Source organism: Peromyscus californicus, unplaced genomic scaffold (assembly GCF_007827085.1).
Source record: "Peromyscus californicus insignis strain IS unplaced genomic scaffold, ASM782708v3 Scaffold_20__1_contigs__length_68692818, whole genome shotgun sequence".
NCBI lineage: Eukaryota > Metazoa > Chordata > Mammalia > Rodentia > Cricetidae > Peromyscus > Peromyscus californicus.
This window is the reverse complement of record NW_026294503.1, coordinates 40,230,025-40,237,984: the sequence shown is the minus strand read 5'-3', so window position 1 is coordinate 40,237,984 and position 7,960 is coordinate 40,230,025.

The following is a 7,960-nucleotide window of genomic DNA, read 5'->3' as shown; positions in this document are numbered from 1 at the left end:
TGCTAATAGCTCTGACCCCCAGGCAACTTTATTTATTAACATACAAATAACATTTTAGTACAAAATAAAATATCACCATAATTACCTAAGACTAGCCTATTACAATTATTGATCTACAAAATTGTTTCTTCACTATCCGTTTACAAGAACAAGATAGAGAGAAATTTGCTTTTATAGTGCCTACCTATAATAATGCCCAGCCTGCAAAGAACTATCAATGGAAGGTCCTTCAAAATATTGACAGTCCAGTTTTGTGTCAATATTTTGTACTTCAACTACTAAATATGGTTCAAATAATTTCTTCAATCCATTATTTACCATCATATGGAAAACATTTTTATTGCTTGCTTCTGATACAGATACCTTAGAAAAAAAGTTTAATATAGTACAAAGGGTTTTACCTTGTTGGGGATTACAGATTGCTACTGAAAAATTACAAAGAGGACAGTCTCTTAATTCTTTAAGATTTAAATCAAGTAAACAGAATGCAGCCAGGAAGATTAGAAGGCATCAATTACATACTCTTAATGTGTTCAAATTTTATTGGGTGATATTAACTGGTTGTGGCCTACTATGGGACTAACTACTCAAAACTTAATTAATTTGTTTCAAATTTTGTAAGGTGACTCAGATTTAAACAGCTCAAGGCAATTGACAACTGAAACAGAAAGGAATTGGCTCAAGTAGAACAGCAATCTCAAAATGCCTATGTAGATAGATTAGATCTTACAAGTGAGTGTATTCTAGTTATTTTACCTTCTACCCATTCCCCTACAGGACTCATTATGCAAAGGGAGGATAATATTTTAGAATACATTTTTTTTTAGCTCATAAACAGAATAAAAAGTTCAAAACCTACATAAATAATATTTCTGAATTAATTATAAAGGGAAGAATGAGACTTTGTTAATTGTCAAGAATGGATCCAGCTGAGATTGTAGTACCCTATACTAATGCTGAAATTATGCAATTGTGGATGATTAATGGTGATTGGCAAAGAGCTCATAGCAATTTCTTAGGAGAAATTAACAACAAATATCCCCAAAGCAAGTGACTTGAATTTATGGAAAGAATAGAATGCATTCTTCCCCACATAGTCAAAAAACAAAAACAGCCGGGCGGCGGTGGCGCACGCCTTTAATCCCAGCACTCGGGAGACAGAGCCAGGCGGATCTCTGTGAGTTCGAGGCCAGCCTGGTCTACAAGAGCGAGATCCAGGAAAGGCACAAAGCTACACAGAGAAACCCTGTCTCGAAAAACCAAAACCAAAACCAAAACAAACCAAAACCAAAACCAAAACCAAAACCAAAACAAAACCCAAAAACCAAAACTTTCATTTCTGGGGCTCTTGCATTTTATACTGACCCAAATGAATTAGAAATGGCTGGCTATAAAGCAGGAGACATAGGTAAGGTAATTCAAAGTCCATATACTTCAGTTCAAAAATCAGAGTTATATGCCATTTTAGTGGGTTTTTTAGACTTTAATAAATCTCTTAATATAATGACTGGTTCTTAACACACAGAAGGGGTCGTGTTACATATAGAAACTGCAAAACTTATGCCTGATAATTCAAAATTAACTTCGCTATTCATGCAACTGCAATAAGCAATCCAGGACAGAAATTATTCGCAACATGTCCCACATATCCATCCTCATCCTGGATTTTCTGGGCCATTAGCAAACGGAAATGAAGAAGTGGATCAATTATTGATAGGAAAATTTAAAAATTTCATAAAAACATTCATGTTAATAGTAAAGGCTGGTGCCAGGCAGTGGCAGCGCTTGCTTTTAATCCCAGCAGTTGGGAGACAGAGGCAGGCAGATCTCTGTGAGTTCGAGGCTAGCCTGGTCTACAGAGCAAGTTCCAGGACAGCTAAGGCTACACAGAGAAACCCTGTCTCAAAACAAAAACAAACAAAGAAAACAACAAAAAGAAATAGTAAATGCTTAAATTTTGTTTCATTTACCGGGCAACAAGCTAAAGAAATTATAAAAAACTCTCCTACTTGTTCTTTGCATAAGCAAGTTCCTTTCCCCTGCAGAGAGTAATCCTAAAGGTACACAAAAGATAAAAATTTGTAAATGGATGCATTTCATTGAACAAAATTTTAAAAATTAAAATGTATTCATCATGTCATTGATAAATATTCTGGATTTCAAGGGCATCTGCTTTGAGCTCTGAAAAGGCTCATTATATGATTACAAATTTATTAGAGGCAATGGCTATAATGGGTATACCAACACAAATTAAAACTGATAATGTCCCTGCTTATGTTTTCAATAAATAAAACAATGTTTTTTGCATGATATAACATAAAACACATTACAGAGATACTGTATAATCCTACAGGACAAGCAGTTGTTGAAAGATCTAGTCACACTCCACCAGAGATTGTTTTTCATATTTATTTGTTTGTTTGTTTTTTCAAGACATGTTTTCTCTGTGAAGCAGTCCTGGCTATCCTGGAACTCATTCTGTAGACCAGGCTGGCCTCGAACTCACAGAGATCAGCCTGCCTCTGTCTCCCCAGTGCTGGAATTAAAGCTGTGCACCACCACCATCTGGCAAGAGATCCTTTTTAAACAGAAGGGGGATATGAGGACCCCCAGAGATAGATTGCATAATGATTTACTAATTTAAATTTTTTAAATGCTAATTAAACAGGGAGAAGAGCTGCTGAAAGTATTGGATTGTGGAATAAACTGCTGAATTCGGTCAGCCTGTGTATTGCAAGGATGTTTTAACATCAGAATGGAAACCAGAAAGGTGTTGTGCTGAGGCCGAGGATATGCTCATGTTTCTGCAGGAGACAAAAAGGTTGTGGTTATCATCAACATTGATAAAAATTTGACACGAGCGAGGGAAGTCTCTTGGATGTTTGGCCGCTGACATGGGTGAGGTGATTCTGGGGAAAAAGAGATGCAAAGCCTTTAAAATGGATGGCTGATCCTCCCACCTGTTTAAGAATTTGTGTGACAAAGGGGATGTGATAGTTCAACTTCCTGAGAAATCTTTAAATGCCACAACTTTGTTCCTTGATGTACTGTCTCTGGTAACTGTACAGGTTCTGGGAACGGACCATATATATTGGGCATATATTCCTAATCCTCCAATTAACATAGGAGTAAGTTGGAGAAATATGGATATTCTTGTGGTACTTAGTGAATTTTCTTGGCTTCCTAGTCCTTATGGCAACCAAGGACCTATTAAGCCTATGAAGGAGGGTAAGGAAATCACAAATTATACTGTAGGGTGCAAGAAATTCCTATTTGTATGGGTAATGGAATTCAATGTCTAAATATAACTTTCAAGTGTGGTTATCTGTAGTTGGTACTATCATAATAAGTTCTATATGCTTCATACATCTGGTTTCAGAGGACAGGAGATTAATGCCACTAGTTCTATAAATCTGCCATTTTGTGAGATGTGGACAAGGAATCCGACTGGGTACACATTGGCAACAGTGTACGAGTAAGAACCCTGGAGTGGTTACTAATATCTCCCATGGATACATTGTTGATTGGAGCCTGTATGGCTTCCTGGAGGAAAGTATTTTTCCTCAGAATTGAAACGGCACAGATATAGTTCGAATGGAATTATTGGAATTAGTTTTACTGTGAATGAACCTATCCAATGATATGGAGTTGGAATGTCAAGTCCTCTCCTGCAATTTGGCAATTCAGTTCAGACTAACTTGTGAAAATTAGCAAGTACCATCTGCCCTCTTAAAACATGGGAAAGAAGCTGGGCGGTGGTGGCACATGCCTTTAATCCCAGCACTTGGGAGGCAGAGGCAGGCGTATCTCTGTGAGTTCGAGGCCCGCCTGGTCTACAAAGCAAGTGCCAAGAAAGGCGCAAAGCTACACAGAGAAACCCTGTCTCAAAAAACAAAACAAAACAAAAAAACAAACAAACAAAATGGAAAAGAAAGTTAAACATCAAGTACGGTAAGTATTCTTTGTCTTTTAGATGAAATAAAGTTGCCTTTTTATAGCATGTATATCATTACTTTATTTGTTACTGAAAAGGTCTGTAAAATGGCAACCTAATAATTATAGTATCACTTGTGAGTGCTGACTCTTCATACCCATGTTAATTCTAGTAAGTCTGTAAATGTAATCTCTGTATGTTCAGACATTCTTAGAGCAAGGCTGGCAATCTGGTTAGTAGTGAAGTTGTCGAGGCCATGGCAAGACTCACCTGTGATGATCCTGGTACAGAAGCCCGCTGAAAGATTAAGAAGAACTCATCAGATGACTGGATTGATTATTGCACTGACTGCTTCTGCCGCTATGGCTGGACTGGCACCTCATGAGGAAATTCAAACTGCTGAGTTCGTTAGAGATGGCATAAGCATTCTACAGAACTTTGGACTCAACAAAATAACATAGTGAGATAGTTAATGAAATACCTGATTTGATACAAGCCGTTATACTATTGAGAGATCAGTTAGAAATATTGGGGGAACAGATGAAATAAAAATGTGATTGGACTGCTACATTCTATTATATTACATTTAAGGTTCATAATAGCAAGCAAGACTGGGAAAAGGTTAAGATGTGTTTGATGGGTCACTCCACTTCTTCTCAAATGATTTACGATTTACAACAAGAAATTAAGGAAACTTTTTCAAAAACTTTCCTTATCCGATGTGACAGGAAGGGATGTTCTGGAAAGGCTTATACATCAGCCTCATTCAATCCTGTACATCACTTTAATAGAGCTCTTGTTCTAGCAGATGTTACCCTTGTTCTAGCAGTAATGACTTTATTGGTTTTAAAATGTACTTTTGCTTATTTGTATAAGATTGTAAGACAAAAACTATAGAGAAAAGGCTGTGTTTACTGTACAGCTACATAACCTCCAACATAATTAATTGCAGTTTAAACAGAAGGGGGAGATGTAACTAGAGATCCCACAGAGCATTGCATCTGGCTTGAATTCCTCAGTATTAGTACCTAGACTTTGAACTGCCTTTTGTGCTTCTTTCCTTTTGTTTGAAATAGTTGATTCTTGTCTGAGTCCTTCCTGAAGGATTCAGAGAGTTTCCAAAACTTAGTTTTAAGAGGACTTGGAAAACAAGATGTCTCATGGCTGAGAATTCCTTGGGCAAATGATTCTGTCAAACAACTCCAGATAGGAGGTTTTGACTTGCTAAGAGGTGTAAACTGTATAACAATAAAGAAGGATTTTTTGCAAAGCTGTGGGCAACCATTTCACCAGAAGCTGAGTCCGCTGCTGATTGCTAAGCCAAAATTCATCTTGGAGTGATCCTTTTCTTCAACAAACCCACAAAAAACAGAACACCAACAAATGGCCGGGAAGTTTATTTTGAGGAGAAAGCATTTGAAAATTGACTATGGTGATGATAGGCATATCCATATACACAATATACAAAACACTTATACTTGCATATTAAGTGGGTGAGTTGTGCATTATGTGATTTGTAGCTTATAAAAAGCCATCAAACACAATGATTAAGTTGCACAAAACAGGCACAGAGCCCTTATCTGTGTTATGACATGGACGGTGCCACTCCAAAAAAAAAAAGGCTGACTGAGAGGCCCACAAGATCCTCAGTGTGATAACTGATAGTTCTTGTGCATGTCCACTTAGGTGTGGTACTAAGCATGTGAGGCACCTCAGTCAAAATGCTCTTGCAATGGTAACATGGAAATATGATTGACCTTTACATCTGTAGACTTCCTGACTATGGGTACCTCAGCCCAGTCTGTTGAGGGCCTTGTAAGCAAAGACTGAGGAACGTTGAAATGAGATTCACATCTGCACACTGCAACCTAGACAGTCTGTGCTTCTAGCCTGTGGGTTGAAGAATTTGAACTCACAGCTGCCTTGTCAGACCAGACCTAAACCCAAGCCTGATGCCCTGGTCCACAGGTTTAAAAAGAGCCAGACCTATCAGAGCCAATTCTTTTTTTTTCTTTCTTTTTGATTTGGAGACAGGGTTTCTCTGTGTAACTCTGGCTGTCCTGGAACTTGTTCTGTAGACAAAGTTGACCTCCAACTCACAGAGATCCGCCTTCCTCTGTCTCCCAAGTGCTAGAATTAAAGCCATGTACCACCTCCACCTTCAGAGGCGATTCTTTCAGGCAAATCTCTCCATCTATCTCGCTGGTTCTCTCTGCCTCTCTCTGCCATACTCTGTAGCTGTGCTGGTGTGCATGCATTGGCACTATTCCTGAGCACTTTAGACGTGAAGAGAACCCACACCCAAATAGGACCACATGCATGCACACATATACATAAAATATAAATGTAATAGAAATTTGAAAATTAGTGGCGACTGCCAGGGGTTAGCTATGGGTAACATCTTGTCACCTCACTGAAAGCAGGTGGTGTGGGAGAGACAAGCCAGGAATTTGTCAGTTCCAATTCTCTTAGTGCCCTTCCCTAGGGTTCTGAGCTCCTCTTCTAACCTCTCAGATTTTCAACGGTCTTTTGGTGCACTTCCGTTGAGCTCCGACTCTGTTTTGGTTTGAACCTTCCCACAAGGTTCCGACCTTCTTTGGTGCAGTTCCATCAGGATTCTGCCTCTCTTGGTGCTTTTTCCTTACGGTTCTAACACCTCACTACTCCATCTTTCTTTTGTTCACTGTGCTCCACAGCACTCCATCCCTGTCTTGGTGTGCTTCTCTCTAGTCTTCAACTGTTTGTTGGTGCCTTTCTATCAAAGTTCAGAACCTTTTGGTGAACTTCCCCTCGGGGATGGACCCTCTCTTGAAGTGCTTCCCTCTAGGCTGCGACCCTCTCTTATACTTCCTTGAGGGTTCTGACCCACTTCAGGGGCCCCACATTGAGGCGCTCCTTTTCTTTGCCGGTCCCTCAGGACTATGAATCTCTTCAGGCACTCCTCTCTTGAGACTTGGACTCTTCTTTTGTGCCCGTATTTCAGGGATTTACCTCTCTTGACACCCGTCCCTCAGTTTTCAGAGCCTCTCTGGGCGTCCTCCCTTGAGAAGATTGGAGCTTTGAAGGAAGAGCACAGAGAGTCGGAACCATGAGGGAAGAGCACCAAAGCAGGGTCAGAGGTCTAACGGAAGTGCACCAAAAGACCGTTGGCGATCTGAGGGATTAGAAGAGGGACTCAGAACCCTGAGGGAAGGGCACCAAGAGAGCTAGAAATCTGAAGGAGAGGCGCCAAGTCAAAGTTAGAGCCCTGAGGTAGGAGCATCAAGAGAGGTCTTAAGAGAGAGACTTAAAAGAAGTGCCCAAAGAGATGATTGGAACTCAGAGGCAAGGTTGACAAAGGAAGATCTGAACCCTGAGGAAAGGGAGCCAGGTACCCTGAAGGAGGGACATCAGAAGATGGTTAGAGCCTTGAGTGAGGAATGTGCCAATGGAGACTGGGGTTGGGGGCCGAGAAAGAGGCACCAAGACAAAGGTGGATCCCGTGGGGAGGGGCTCCAGAAAAGGTTTTAGGTCCTCCAGGGGGCAACCCCAGAGAGTTGAAGCCCTAAAAGAAGAGCTCCAAAGACTTTTGTAGGCCCGAGGAAGGGCATTAAGAGAGGTTGAGAGAGAGTTGGAGCTTTTAAGGAAGTGCATCAAGACATTGTAAGAGCCCTGAGGGATAAAGAGAGAGCCTTGATAGAGGGTCCCAAATAACAGCGTTCTGAGGGGTCAGAAGAGAGGGTCAGAACCCCGAGGGAAGTGTATCAAAGGAGTCCAGCCTTAAAGAAAGGACTCCAAAGACTGAAGAATCCCAAGAGTGGGTCAAAGTCTTGAGAGAGGGGTGCTTAGAGATCCTCAGTGCCATGAGGGAGCAGGAGCTATGCCAAGAAAGGGAGAGACTTAAAGGTAGGACCCCCATGACAGTCAGATTCCTGAGGGAGGAACTGCAAGAGAAGATCAGAGCCTTGAGAGAGTTTTGAAAACTTTTGAGGTCCTGCCTTTAGATAGTCTCCTTCCCAGGGCCCCAGAAGAGACGCTACCAACGGC